This window comes from Mesoplodon mirus (genome assembly GCF_964341445.2).
Source record: "Mesoplodon mirus genome assembly, chromosome: 2".
Lineage (NCBI taxonomy): Eukaryota > Metazoa > Chordata > Mammalia > Artiodactyla > Ziphiidae > Mesoplodon > Mesoplodon mirus.
The window spans coordinates 13,945,982-13,961,624 of NC_138977.1; the positions used below are offsets into that span (position 1 = coordinate 13,945,982).

The 15,643-nt window shown below is 44.6% G+C and overlaps 1 pseudogene across 1 annotated transcript in view; it reads left to right on the forward strand.

Annotated features, from left to right (window-relative positions):
* Positions 1-15,643, forward strand: part of LOC309798627 (transmembrane 9 superfamily member 1-like) — an 80,533-nt pseudogene that overhangs the window by 52,617 nt on the left and 12,273 nt on the right. The window contains exons 2-3 of the transcript in view: positions 11,382-12,005; positions 12,323-12,505. The product of the transcript in view is annotated as a transmembrane 9 superfamily member 1-like (transcript). The remainder of the gene's footprint in view (positions 1-11,381; positions 12,006-12,322; positions 12,506-15,643) is intronic.

Sequence of the window (15,643 nt, forward strand, 5' to 3'; positions counted from 1 at the left end):
ATTACTTATTGCTAGAATGACACAGGCTTCTATATGAATTCTATTCCAATTTTTATTTATTTATTTACTTATTTATTTATTTTTTTGCGGTACGCGGGCCTCTCACTGTTGTGGCCTCTCCCGTTGCTGAGCACAGGCTCCGGACGCGCAGGCTCAGCGGCCATGGCTCACGGGCCCAGCCGCTCCGCGGCATGTGGGATCTTCCCGGACTGGGGCACGAACCCGCGTCCCCTGCATCGGCAGGCGGACTCGCAACCACTGCTCCACCAGGGAAGCCCTCCAATTTTTACTTTTTATAGACACAGCACCAAAGAATACTGTTGACATGAAAATGGAATGAATTATGTAACTGCAATTTTACTTAATTCTCTGAATGACTTCCAAGTTATAGACCAACAATCTCACAGTGATCTAACATCTAGAATTATTTTTTATGATCTACCAGATAAAAATGTGATTAGGTCTCCTTCAATACAGTTGAAAGCAAAAAGTTAGAAACCACCTGGCTTGCAAAAGTGTTACCAAATATTTGAGCCATTCTGTTTTTCAGTATTGACACCATTATTTCAAATTGTCCCTTTCTTTGCTGCACTGGAGGTTTTGTTTTATTTGTTTGTGATTTTTTGCTTTTTTAATTATCTAGGACAGGGTTTGACAAACTAAGGCCAGCTGGTGCTGACCAAATTCTGCCCATCTTGTTTCTGTACAGCCTTCAAGCTAAGAATGGTTTTTACATTTTTAAAGGATTGTAAAACACACACACACACACACATACACACACATACACACAGAGAGAGACGAACATTCAAAGAGACAGTATGTGGCCCACAAATTCTGAAATATCTGCTATCTGACCCTTTACAGGTAAATCTAGGACAAAGCAGCCTGGTAAGAGTCAGGAGGGTGACTACACACCTTAATTGTACAGTGAAGACTGGCTTTTGTGAAAGGATCTATTGTGATGCTGGATTCTTAAGATGATCAATTTTAGAAGAGGACAAATGGTGCATTCGAATCTGCAAATGATTCCCTATCTATTGCTGCATAACAAACTACCCAAAACTTGGTAGCCGAAGCAGGGGACACGGGTTCGTGCCCCGGTCCGGGAGGATCCCACATGCCGCGGAGGGGCTGGGCCTGTGGGCCATGGCCGCTGAGCCTGCGCGTCCGGAGCCTGTGCTCCGCAACGGGAGAGGCCACAGCAGTGAGAGGCCCACGTACCGCAAAAAAAAAAATAAGAAGAAGAACAGTCATTTCCTTTGCTCACAAATCTGTCACTTGGGTAGGGCTGACAGGGGAAAGCTCACCCCTGCTCCACGTGACTTAGCTAAGGGCTGGGGGATGGGTTTCCAAGACAACACATGGATGTCAAGTTGTCCATGGCTGTCAGCTGGGAGCTCAGGGGGGCAGAGGCTGCAGACTTCATATCCTGTGCAGCGGGCCTGACTGCTCTCCTTAGAAAGGCCTACTGGCAAGGCTGGTCCTTGACTAGTATTTGGGAATTTGGATTTGGGGAGGTTGCTCACCTCCCTAACTGATAAGAGTGGCTCTCTCTGCTTAAATTGTTTATACAAACAATGTGGTTTATGCTAAATACCAGCCTCCTTCTGGGGGTCTAGAATCTTGGCACATGCTAGGCAGAGGGTGCCTACATGACCAGCCCACCATAAAAACCTTGGGCACTTTGTCTTTTAGCCCTCCTGTGTAGATGCCATTTCACACATGTGGTCACAGCTCGTTGCTGGAGGAATTCAGCACGTCCTGTGTGACTCCACAGGGAGAGGACTCCAGAGACTTGTGCCTGTTTCTCCTGACTTTGCCCCGCACACCTTTTCCCTTTGCTGATTTGGCACTGTATCCTCTCATATAATAAATCTTAGTCGCGAGCACAACTCTATGCTGAGTTCTGTGAGACCTCATAGTGAATCATCAAACCTGGGGGTGGCCTTGGGACCCCCGACACAGCTCCTCTTCATGTGGGCCCCTCCATGAGGTCTGGGCCTCCTCATGGCATGGTGGCTGGGTTCCAAAAACAAGTATCCCGAGAGAAGGGGCCAGGTGGACCTCACCTCAGAAGTCACGTGGCATCACTTCTGCCCATTCTATTCGTTGAGGTGTTCATAAAGGCCCACCCAGGTTCAAGGGGAAGATACGCAGACTCCTCCTTCTGATGGGGGCGTGGCAAGGTTCCAGAAAAAGATGCGGATGGAAATATTGTTTAAGCCATTTTTGGAAAGTAAAATCAACCATACCCTTAAAAGCTCCTGCACCTACATTCCCTTTGATAAGTCTCTGAATACCTTCGGGATAGGGTTCTCAGTTTGAGACCCCTGGTACAGTGAATAAAAACATCGGCTTTGGGCTTCCCTGGTGGCACAGTGGTTGAGACTCTGCCTGCCGATGCAGGGGACACGGGTTCGTGTCCCGGTCCGGGAAGATCCCACATGCCGCAGAGCGGCTGCGCCCGTGAGCCATGGCCACTGAGCCTGCGCATCCGGAGCCTGTGCTCCGCGACGGGAGAGGCCACAACAGTGAGAGGCCCGTGTACTGCAAAAACAAAAACAAAACAAAGCAAAAAAAACCATCGGCTTTTGAGTCAGAAAGACTGGATTTGAATCCTGGCTCTCTCACTTCCTGCCAAGAGAGCAATGCCCATTAGCCATTACCAAGCATGCATACTCCTTAAAGTTCTAAGGGTTTAGGAGCGGTTGCTTGAGGCCCAGAGTCCAGCTGTAAAACTTTGAGAATTTACTAATTTATTCATTCAGCAAATATTTATTGAGTGTCTTTTACGAGTTGGCACTGAGTGCTAGATGTACAGTGCTCAGCAAAATTGACCCAGTCCTCATCGACCTTACAGAAGAGGAAAAAAACGAATCAGATGATCACACAAATGAGTAACAGCACGCTGTGTGAAGCTCCATAAAAGGACAGCCCAAGGGCCTCCCTGGTGGCGCAGTGGTTGAGAGTCCGCCTGCCGATGCAGGGGATACGGGTTCGTGCCCCGGTCTGGGAGGATCCCATATGCCGCGGAGCGGCTGGGCCCGTGAGCCATGGCCGCTGGGCCTGCGCATCCGGGGCCTGTGCTCCGCAACGGGAGAGGCCACAACAGTGAGAGGCCCGCATACCGCAAAAAGAAAAAAAAAAAAAAAAAAAAAAAAAGGACAGCCCAAGGCAGTAACTCCACCAGAATATAAGCTCCACGAGAGTTTTGAGCATTTTGTTCTCTGATGTATCCCTACCACCTAGAAGGTGGCCTGGCATATATAAAGTGTTAAATCAATATTTGTCAAATAAGTGAGTAAATGAATGAATGGATGAATGAGAGCTATGAGCTTACCTCTTGAAGGGTTAGTGTAAATTCTTTTAGGAAGTGCTATTTTGGCTGACGTTAAAGATAAACTCCATTTTCTTAGCTCACATTCTACTGAATGAATTTGTATTACCTCAACTCTCAAGAGACTAATTTATGCACCAGGATATACTTTTTATTTTTGTAGTGGGAGACATACCTGATTTAGTATTTCTCTAGGAAGCACCCAAAAAAACTCCAAGGGAAACTATCTTTGGTATTACTACAATTCTGCTGAGTTGAGCAGTAGTTAGAGACCTCTCGGGGAGCCAAAGTAGTTATCAGAAGGCTAATATAGAAGAATCTGGAATCTGTAAAAAGGAAACTACATAGGTTTAAAGGACATTCACACAAGTCACCCATACAACTTACATAAAACCACTTTCCTACTAGGCACACCCCTGTGTAGATCAAATTCTCCTCTCTCTTGGTGGTGCTGAAGAATCACAGCAAGTCACATTGTTAGAATTATTCCTTTTCCTAGATTCCAAGCTAGGAACTAGACCTACATGAAATTCCAGGACCCTATTTTTTTGCTTTGAGCTGTCTGTGAACCTATTCTCATCAAGGCAGCTGTCTTCTTGAGTTTGTGCCAATTTTACCTGCCTCTCAATTCCTGGCATCCTTTGAAATCAAAAGTCTATTGAAGGTATTTGTTGGTGTAGGGGAGCAAAATTCACCACCCCAAAAATATCCCTTTGGCATGTGGATTATTTTGAGCTGAAAATAATCAAGGCCCAAAAGACTCAGGAAGAACCTTTGATCTTCCCCCTAACTGCCTAAAGGATGGAGATAGAGGACCAGTTCCAGGAAGGGAGCCTTCACCATAGGTAACTATAGTATGAACTAGGTGCGCAGACAGGGAGGAACCTGGCAAGGCCTGTTTGTCAAAATTCCTCTCCATGTCTTGTTATCTCTGCATGGCCCAGCAAACATTTGTTCACCAAACATTTGCTTTTCCATCTCCATGTCAATTGCCTTCCTCCCCCTTTGAGATCCCAAACCACTATTCCCAACATCCTCTTTTGTCTTTAACTGAGGATGGTCTTTAAGGTGAGGGTTTCGGCCGTTTTGGCGAGTTACTCACTTCTGGGTCTCTCCCTTGTATGCATGTTATTAAACTTTTGTTTGATTTTCTCCTGTTCATCCATCTTATGTCAAATTAATTCTTAGACCAGCCAAAAGAACCTAGAAGGGTAGAGGAAAATTTCTTCCTCCCTGACATATACCTCTTATAGGAAGTCCTCCGAGCCTCCATCTGCTTTCTCTGGGTAATGTATCTATTTCTATATGGACGTGCATGTGTTTCTGTGTGGCTCTCCATGCATCTGCGTTTAGGTATACCAGCAAAGTCTTGTGCTTTACTTCACAAGCCCAGTGAGGCCATTCACCTCACTGTTTTAGCACATCGCTCAGCGAGGATGCATACTTATACCTATCTGGGTGCTGAGAGTATATACACATATTTGCTATCACAAGTCCTCCGGGGACACTTGGAGGACTGCTGGGTCCCCTGAAGTGAGAATCTGTTTAAATCAGATGACAGGCGAGTCAAGGGGGAATCTAGAAGACTAGGCCCTGCTCGGACCCCAGAGAATCTGTTATTTGCTGAGCCGGGAGAAAAGAAAGGAATGAGTTAATGTGAGTGCTGGCAAGTCTCAGAAGAGTATTTTGCTCACAAAAACTGAAAATAGCATGTCAAAGTAGGACATTTGAGCCTTATGGAAAAGAATTAAAGAGTATTTTGTAACAAAATGCTGTTAGGAAGGTAGGGAATCTCTACAGACCCATGTGGGTCTGTAGCACTATGGATCCAAAGGGTCATTTTTAGCTCATGAAACATAATCAAGTTAATTTCCTAAAAATGAAGATTTTCCTCCATCTGCCTTTGTACAACGGGTGTCCTTAGTCACAGTCTACCATGTCACCAGTAGGACAACAAATTATTTTCTTTAAGCAGCAGTGCTGGGGAACTCTCACAGACACTAGAGCTCCCAATAATTTTCCTGTGAGATCTGGGAAATCGTGTTAACAGAGCAGCAAGGAAAGAATGAGAAGCTGCAGTTACCTTGAGTGTTCTGGCCTTAGGACCTCAGAGGTCAAGGTACTGGGCTTCCTGAAACACCACCGCCAGCCCTGACCTTCCTTCCCTCCTCCCTCTGAGACTGGGCTTTGCATCCTCAAGAGTGCTGAATGCATCTTGAATTGAACCTTTCCTTAAAAAAAAAGAACAACCCTAAAAACATTTTCATCACCATGTATTAATTGCCTCTTACAACATAGTCATGTTACATCAGAGCTGCTGCTTCTCCACATGGTGTTTTCAGAAATATTGGAAAAGGCATCCCTTACACTTTATGTTCATCTATTAAAAAAGTTGTCTTGGGGCTTCCCTGGTGGCGCAGTGGTTGAGAGTCTGCCTGCTGATGCAGGGGACACGGGTTCGTTCCCTGGTCCAGGAAGATCCCACATGCTGCAGAGCGGCTGGGCCCGTGAGCCATGGCCACTGGGCCTGTGTGTCCGGAGCCTGTGCTCTGCAACGGGAGAGGCTACAACAGTGAGAGGCCCGCGGACCGCAAAAAAAAAAAAAAAAAATTGTCTTAACATACTGATTTTTCTTTTTAATAAGACCTTTTTGCGCCAGCTGCAGGAAAATTATCTGTGATGTCTAGGATGTGATTGGAGCCCTTTTAGAGTTAAAAGCACAGGCCCGAAAACCAAACAATTTGATTCAAACTCTAGCTTTGCCTCTTCCAGCAAATTGCTGAACTTTTCTGAGCACTAGGTTTCCCCTGTTTGTAAAATGGGGATAATATACCTGACAGTCAAGCTCGTTATGGGGATTAAATGAAATGCTGTGTGTAAAGCACTTAGTATGATGCTCACCGAACAGTATGGGTTGGGTACTTCCCTGGTGGCACAGTGGTTAAGAATCCGCCTGCCAATGCAGGGGACACGGGTTCGGGCCCTGGTCTGGGAAGATCCCACGTGACGCGGAGCAACTAGGCCCGGGTGCCACAACTACTGAGCCCGCGCGCCTAGACCCGTGCTCCACAACAAGAAAAGCCACCACAATGAGAAGCCCGCACGCCGCAAGGAAGAGTAACCCTCGCTCACCACAACTAGAGAAAGCCCACGCGGCAGCGTAGACCCAACGCAGCCAAAAATAAATAAATAGATTTATTTTTAAAAAAACAACAGTATGAGTTGTACGAAAAGGACAGGAACACACATATTAACAGCACACATGGTGTTAATTAAAACTAGGATTTATCAGGGGGAAACTTGAAGGCATAGAAGTAACGAGTGTTCGTGAATCCCTGAGGTCCCATCATGCCCCAGAGAGGTGTGTGGGACTCAGCATAGGAGGCAGACAGACACATCCCAGGAGAGGTGTTCCATGCCTTTAGCGCTCTACACACGTTTAGAGAAAGAAGCACGGGAACATCTAGGTAATTCTGTAGTAATGGAGCTTCCTGAGCTGTGAAACAGACAGGCGTGTTAGAACAGGGAAGCTCCCAGGCTCAGCCTCCAGCATCAGGCTCTTCCTCCCTTTTTTAAAAAAAAATTATTTATTTTTGTCTGTGTTTGGTCTTCGTTGCTGCACGCGGGCTCTCTCTAGTTGCAGCGAGCAGGGGCTAGTCTTCCTTGCAGTGTGCAGGCTTCTCACTGCGGTGGCTTCTCTTGTTACACAGCATAGGCTCTAGGCATGCAGGCTTCAGTAGTTGTGGCACGCGGGCTCAGTAGCTGCAGCTCGCAGGCTCTAGAGCGCAGGCTCAGTAGTTGTGGCTCACAGGCTTAGTTGCTCCACGGCATGTGGGATCTTCCCAGACCAGGGCTCGAACCCATATTCCCTGCATTGGCAGGCAGATTGCTAACCACCGCGCCACCAGAGAAGTCCCAGGCTCTTTCTTCCTTAGTGAACTCTGACCAACTGAGCTGGCTTCTTGCTACAAAAGGGGGAGGAAATGAGCTGCCAGGGCCATGTGATTTTCTTTCCTCTGAAAGCATCACACAAGAAAACATGTGAGGAATCAAGCATTTGCTGCCCATGGCAAGGGTTGAACTCAGCTTTTCCGGTTTCTAAGGCCAGAGAGCTTTCCACTTGGCTGTGTTGCTTCCGCTAACAAGTCAGCCTAGAAATCATTCAGAGTGTAATTGAAACTAATTCCAAATCTCTTAGAGTCATAAATTGAAAAGGACATGAGAGATAATATAATTCAATCAGACATTTGTGGACAAAAGTGAGACTCAAAATGGGCATTTATTGGGTTACCAGTATGAAGTGGCAGAGTCAGGCTTGAACCTTCATCTTCCAAATCCCATTTCCTCTTAAACTGCAATGAAGTGCAATGTAAACTTGTTTAGCACACAAGTCACATAGATCCTATTAAAAAGGGCTTTGTGGCTTTAATCTACAAAGTTTGAGGAAAAGACAACAGCTTCCAGAGTAGACTGAGAGAGTAGCAGAGCCAAAGATGATGGATTCATTTTGTTCAAACCTTTGGAACCTCCTAAATAAGAAAGAAAAGCTAGATAATTTAGCAAATAACGATCAAGAGAACACTACTTATTAACATCTATGAGATGTAGTCAAAGGTTTATTCAGAGGAAAAGTCATAATCTTAAAACCTTTTTAGCTTAAGAATGAATATGAAGGAAGTGACTATTCAAGAAGACTAAAAAAAGAATAATTTTTAAAATCTAAGGAAAATAGCATTTAAAATGAAAGCAGAACATGATGATGTTGAAAACAAAGTCAGTGGACTTGATTGTTGGGAGACAGTGCTCCCATGGGTGGCTTGCATTTCTGCACATCTCAGGAGCAGACACACTGAGTACTTTTGTTCTAGACTTATCTTTTCAAGGAGGTTTGTGTAGCAAACAGCTTGGGAAGCTAGAGAGAGTGCCCCTACCTGGAGCCAAGGGCAGGCATTCTTACTTTCCTTATGAAAGAGTTGAGTTTGCTAAGCTTAGGATTCGGATTCCTCTCCTCCAACCTACTACGTGAGAAAGCATCCCACGGCCTCCATGGCAAGGACCTGTGGGAAGTGGCAAAAATGCTAATACTCTAGCTGTCTTGGACCTGGCAGGCTTGCATGCTCTACCAACAGACTAACTAACCTGTTAGCTTACGAATAGGATAAAATCTCAGACCCTTTGCAGGTCTTCATATTGATAAAGAAATCCAGAGCTGGTTCATCCCAGAAAAGAGAAAAGAGCTACAATAATAAATAATCCACTAAGTTAGACTAATCAAGGAAAAAGGGGAAAAATACAAATAAAGTTAGGAATTAGGAACTGGATTAACACACATATATAGGAAACTATAATTCTTCTTTTTTTAAACTTTATTTATTGAGATATATTTGACATATAACATCATATTAGTTTCAGGTGTAAAATAATGATAATGACTTGATATTTGTATATAAGACGTTTAAATTCTTGTAAAAGAATCATTTGTACAAATATATATTCCTTATTTCAAAGTCTGAATGAAATGGATCATTTTTGAGGAAAATATAAAATATCAAAATTCATTCAAAAAGAAGCAGGAAACTTAAACAGGCCCATCTCATACCAGAAATTGAAAGGCCAAAGCCAAAGTCTTGGTCTACTTAGCAGATCAGCCATGTTCTCCCAGGACTTGTCTGCTTGCTTTTTCCTGGCCATGGATCAAAGGTGGATACCTCAGCCGGCAAGGCCGGTGTTTGTCTCTGGCTGGAGTTGAAAGTGCAGGTGAAACCTGCCAGTCTTGACTCCAAACATTGCGATGTGATAAAATGACCTAACAAGTCACACTTTTTTCACTGGAGAAAGGTGGGGGGGGGAGGGAATAATTTTTATTAAATAATATACACACATATTTCTTATGAACCCTATCCTTTAAATCTTATGCCATTTTCTTTCTTTATAAAATAATACCTTTGCCCTGGAAATGCCGGCTCAGAAGTGACTGATTTTGATTGGACAAGGACAGTAAGATCACCAGAAAGAGTCTTTTGGTGCATGTCAGTGCCTTTCTTGGGTTCAATCTGCTACCATATACGATGGCCCTTGCCCGGACACTCCACCCATTACAATAAAGCAGTGGTTCTCCAACCCGCAGCATCAGCATTACCCAAAAACTTGTTAGAAATGCATTTTCTCAAGCCCCATCCCAGATCTACTGATTCACAAACTCTGGGGGTGGTACCCAGGAGTCTGTGTTTCAACAAGCCCCTCCCCTCTGGGTGATTCTGATGCACAGACAAGTTTGAGAAGTGCTGTAATAGACCTCATTCATGTCATCAAATTTAGCATCTATCAGAGCCCACTTCCTGTTGGTTGCATCAAAACGACTCAGAAGGAAAAAATTCCACTCTTTTACAGCCCCCCTCTGGCTATAAATAGTGAACACTTGCTTACCAGCAGCTGGAGTTCCGGCCCATCCTTGTTGGAGCGCTCCATCTCTGTCAGACAGCTGCTGCAGAATACCAATAGCCAAAAGAACAAGGATATTCAGCTGTGCTGGGGGAAAATTCGAACATCTTTTAGGTCTTGCCCAATAAAGTCACAAAGCAGATTTGCAGTAGAAGTTTAGGAAAGGAAGGGTTGCCCCACTTTTTTTTCTAATGAGCAAAGTTAAGACGGAACTAATACACAGCTACAGACCCTAATCCTAACAAGAGACAGCGAGATCTAATGCTGAGGCAACAAAACGGAAAGGACCAGAAACCTGAATCCTTTCCCTGTCTCGGTTACTAATTCACCACATGACCTTGGGAACATTACTTAAGCTTTTAATTCTTTACTATTCCTGTCTGTGAAATATGAGAGATGATAACCCCTCCTCCCCCCCCTCACAGACTGATGGGGAGATTCATTTCAACCTCCAGAAAAGAAGTTTTTAAGAGAAAAGAGCCACAGGCAGAGATGGCCCTAAGGTACCTCAGGCCAGTCTCACCCACTTCCTCCCAAACTCAGGGAGAAATTGGGGAAAAGCTAGGATTTTAAAGACTCCCTAGCTCATGCACATGCATAACCTGAGCTTCTAACCCAGCCCTGACACGGGCAAGAAGGCAGACTGGGCCACTTCAGCCCTTGGCTTGTCCCTCTGACTGGGAGAATGGGGAGAGGTGTAGGGTGTCTTTTTTTTTTTTGGTTTTCAAAGCACCTTTATGGGAAATGATCTGATTTGATTCTAACTACAACCTCATATGGCAGGCAGGACAGGTAGTATTATTTGCATTTGGTTGTTGAAGAAACATACTTGCTCAGAAGTAACTTCAAGATTACATGGATAGTGGATTGCAGAGTTGATATCAGAACCCAGGGCTCCTGACTCGAAGCTTCTCTGTTGGTAATAAGGGCCCACCTATCAGTCCTACATAGTCATTTTTTTTCCATTCCTACGTCTCGGCTTTTTTAACTGGCTCCTGTACACTCCACCTACTTTTCCCTGTCATGCTTTTTTCTTCAGCAATTTCTATCTTAGGGCACTTTTCCTTAGTCTACTCCAGACCTTCCTACACCTGATCCCTCTTCTTCTAGGCCTTCATCCTGTCAAGTCATACTTGCTCATTTCGGAGAATCTCAACATACTAGGGTCTAACCAGTGGTTCTCAACAGGGGTTTTTTTCCTTTTTTTAAATATTTATTTATTTATTTGGCTGCACCGGGTCTTAGTTGCGGCTCGCAGGATCTTAAATTGTGGCATGCAGGATCTAGTTCCCTGACCAGGGATCGAACGTGGGCCCCGTGCATGGGGAGCAAGGGGTCTTAGACACTGGACCACAGGGGAAGTCCCTCAACAGGGGGCTTTTGTCTCTCAGAGACATTTGGAGATATGTCTGGAGATATTTTTGATTGTCACTACTGGGGGACGCTACTGACATCTAGTAAGAAGCCAGGGATGGCACATCTTACAAGGCATAGGACAGCCTTACAACAAAGAATTATCCAGCCCAAAATGTCATTAGTGCTGACCCTGCTCTAATCCAATGCCTGGGGAAGCCTTGTCTGACTCCTGACTTGCTCTTTGTAGGTGGAACAGCTATGCCAGGCCATAAAGGAACTATACTGTTTTGAATTTGTGGTGGACAACTTGCCAATCTGTGGCTTTGTGGGCTCCATGGAGGAGAGTTGCTTCCTGCCTCACAGCCACAAGGCAGGACTCTGGACCCATTTAGACTTCCACCTAGAATTCCACAGAGACTGGATTATATGTGCCAGAGTCTCAGTGCAGGATGTCAAGCCCCACAGTTCAGATGGGTTATGATGACCTGATGAGTTCCTAGGCCTCACCCACACCTACAGCGTGCACTGGTCTGAGACGTCAGGTGAGCATTGGAGTGACAGGTGCATGGTGATGATGGCGGTTTCTTTCCCCGAACACTGGAAATCCATTGGTAGTCCATCATCAATTCCATGGTGCTTGTGCTTTTACTGGTGGGTTTTGTGGCTGTCATTCTCATGCGTGTGCTTCGAAAGGACCTGGCTCAGTACAACTTGGATAAAGAGCCAACCTCTGGAGGTTCTGGTGATGACTTTGACCAAGGTGACAATGGCTAGGAAATTATCCATACAGATGTCTTCCACGTCCTTCCATATCGTGGTCTGCTCTGTGCTGTGCTTGGTGTGGGTGCCCAGTTCCTGGCCCTTGGCACTGGTGAGGTGATAAAAAATTAATCAGGGATTTCTCTCAAGGGGTAGAACCAAGTAGGTGGTTTGTTCAGAAAAAAATATCTGCAGATCTTCTCTTCTGTCCAAGGTGAGGGGCAGACCTAAGGGGTGGATGGCTCTAGCAAGGATGTGTATATTCTATTGTTATTCTATTGTGGCTTTCTAGACAACAGAACTGGGGGATATTGTTTGGATATCCAGGAAGCCCTGTGTCTGGGAGAAAGCGGGCTAGCTGATTCCTCTGAAATTGCCAGAAGAGGGTTGAGTGAGACCTAACACAGGCTCTCCACTACCACCCTGCAGGCATTATTGTCATGGCACTGCTGGGCATGTTCAGTGTGCACCATCCTGGGGCCATTAACTCAGCAGCCATCTTGTATGCCCTGACTTGCTGCATCTCTAGCTACATGTCCAGCCACTTCTACTGGCAGATCAGAGGCCAATGTTGGGTGTGGAACATCATTCTCACCACCAGTCTCTTCTCCGGTGAGGACAGCCCTTTCCCTGGTGGGCCAATTTAGGAACTTAGAACACATCATGGAACCTGCTTCCTCATCCTGGATCTGCCAGTTCGAGGCTGTGCTGACCCGCAGACGACTGAGCTCTGGTTGTGAGGGTGCCTTTTTCTTAATTGAAGTATAGTTGATTTACAATGTTGTGTTAGTTTCAGGTGTACAGCAAAGGGATTCATATATATATGTATATATAAAATATTCTTTATAATATATATATTTATATATTTATAATTTATATATATATTCTTTTTCAGATTCTTTTCCACTACAAGATATTGAATATAGTTCACTGTGCTATACAGTAGGTCCTTATTGTTTATCGATTTTATGCATATAGTAGTTTGTATCTGCTAATACCAAACTCCTAATTTATCCCTCCCCACCCTTTCCCCTTTGGTAACCATAAGTTTGTTTTCTATGCCTGTGAGTCTATTTCTGTTTTGTAAGTTCATTTGTATCATTATTTTAGATTCCACATATAAGTGATATCAGATGATGTTTGTGGAGGGTGCTTTTTCATGATTCTCTCTTATCCCATGGCTACCCTGATCAAATGTTTTGAGCCCAAAATAGGGTTAACTGCCTCACAAATGAAAGGTACCTATAGAGAAACTAGGTGGGTTTTTCTAAATCAGAGGGTAAAGATTACATCCCATGTCACCGCCTGGACAATCTCTCCCCCAGCACAAGCCCTTCTAAGAGGTCTGTGCTCCGCCCCACCTCCTTCCATCGGGAGCTTCCTCAGAACCTGTCTTTTCTGCACTCTTTCTTTATGCATTTTTTTAAAAAAAATAAATAAATATTTATTTATTTATTGTTGTCTGTGTTGGGTCTTCGTTGCTGTGTGCGGACGTTCTCTAGTTGCGGCGAGCAGGGGCTGCTCTTCGTCACGGTGCGCGGGCTTCTCATTGCGGTGGCTTCTCTCGTTGTGGAGCACGGGATTCAGTAGTTGTGGCTCACGGGCTCTAGAGTGCAGGCTCAGTAGTTGTGGCTCCTGGGGTTAGTTGCTCCGTGGCATGTGGAATTTTCCCGGACCAGGGCTCAAACGCATGTCCCCTGCATTGGCAGGCGTATTCTTAACCACTGCACCACCAGGGAAGTCCCCCTTTATGCACTCTGACTGCTCAATACATGTGTATTAAACGAAAGGTAAAAGAAGAGTGAATGGCTTAATTCTTCCCCTTTGAGAGAATGCTCGACACACATTTTATCCTACTTTCGCCTGCTTGTTACAGTCAACCACGTGCCCTGCGTTATCCCCACCGAGGACTGCCTGGGGCCATTGCTTCTTGAGATGTAGGATTTTATCACAATAAGGAGCCTTCCTTGCTGTTCAGACAACCTTCTTTTACGTATTAAACTGAGGCTCAGAGAGAAGATATGACCTGGATAGCTGTTTTGTCTAGAAACTTTGTTGTTAAGGTATTAAGTGATTGAGTGATAATCACTATATCAAAGGGCTTAGAAACCTTCAGAAGCCAAGAATAGATCTGGGATAAAAATAACATCTGGGCATTGTCTTTGAGGCATGAAGAGTGGACTCACACAAAATTCAGCATTTACCCCTGTGTTAATACAACTCAACTAATTCAGCCACAGTCAAAGAGAGCGAAAGTTTAGAAATAAGGTTGATGCATTTTGGCTCCCACAGACCTGCCTGAGTCCTTTCAAGGGTTAGAGACTGCCCCTTCCAAAGCCCTAGGGGAGAGGGAATGTGCCCTCAAGGGTCTCTTTTTTTAAAATTGAAGTATAGTTGATATACAGTGTTGTGTTAGTTTCGGAGGTACAGCAAAGTGATTCAGATATATATTATATATATATATATTCTTTTTCATATTCTTTTCCATTATGGTTTATTATAAGATACTGAATATAATTCCCTGTGCTATACAGTAGGTCCTAGTTGTTTATCTATTTTATATATAATAGCTTGTATCTGCTAACCCCAAACTCCTAATGTATCCCTCCTCCACCCCCTTTCCCCTTTGGTAACCATAAGTTTGTTCTCTATGTCTCTGAATCTGTTTTATAAATAAGTTAATTTGTGTCATATTTTAGATTCCACATATAAGTGATATGATATGGTGTTTGTCTCTGTCTGACTTAACTTCACTTAGTATGATAATCTCTAGGTCCATCCATGTTGCTGAGAATGGCATTTTTTCATTCTTTTTTATGGCTGAGTAGTATTCCATTATATATACACCATATCTTCTTTATCCATTCATCTGTCGATGGACACTTAGGTTGCTTCTGTGTCTTGGCTATTGTAAATAGTACTGCTATGAACATTGGGGTGCATGTTTCTTTTCACATTAGAGTTTTCTCTGGATATATGCCCAAGAGTGGGGTTGCTGGATCATATGGCAATTCTATTTTTAGTTGTTTTTTAAATAAATTTGTTTATTTTATTTATTTTTGGCTACATTGGGTCTTCATTGCTGTGTGCAGGTTTTCTCTACTTGCAGCAAGCGGGGGGCTACTTTTCATTGCAGTGTGCGGGCTTCTCATTGCAGTAGCTTCTCTTGTTGCGGAGCACAGGCTCTAGGCACGCGGGCTTCAGTCGTTGGGACACACGGGCTTCAATAGCTGTGACTCATGGGCTCTAGAACACAGGCTCAGTAGTTGTGGCACATGGGCTTTGTTGCTCCGTGGCATGTGGGATCTTCCCAGACCAGGGATCGACCCCGTGTCCCCTGCATTGGCAGGTGGATTCTGAACCACTGTGCCACCAGGGAAGCCCTATTTTTAGTTTTTTAAGGAACCTCCACACTGTTTTCCATAGTGGCTGCACCAATTTACATTCCCACCAACAGTGTAGGAGGGTCTCTTCATGTATCCCTCAAGGAATACAGTCAAGAATTTTATAGCTGTTCTGATCTCTCCTCACTTGTTCTAATCAATGTAGGAGGGAGGCCTTGGGTTTTGTCCATCTTAGAGATGAAAAACTTGGGACCTGGGGAGGAGCATCCTGCTCAGGTGGACCAGTCATCATCCAGAAAGGAATTCAAAGCTTAAACTGAAGTCCACCCAGCAAGGTAGGCCTGGGTGGAGTTGTAAGGTTCAGAAGCCTGTCCTGTCTTTGTCGTCCCCGCTTTCTCTGCTCCTA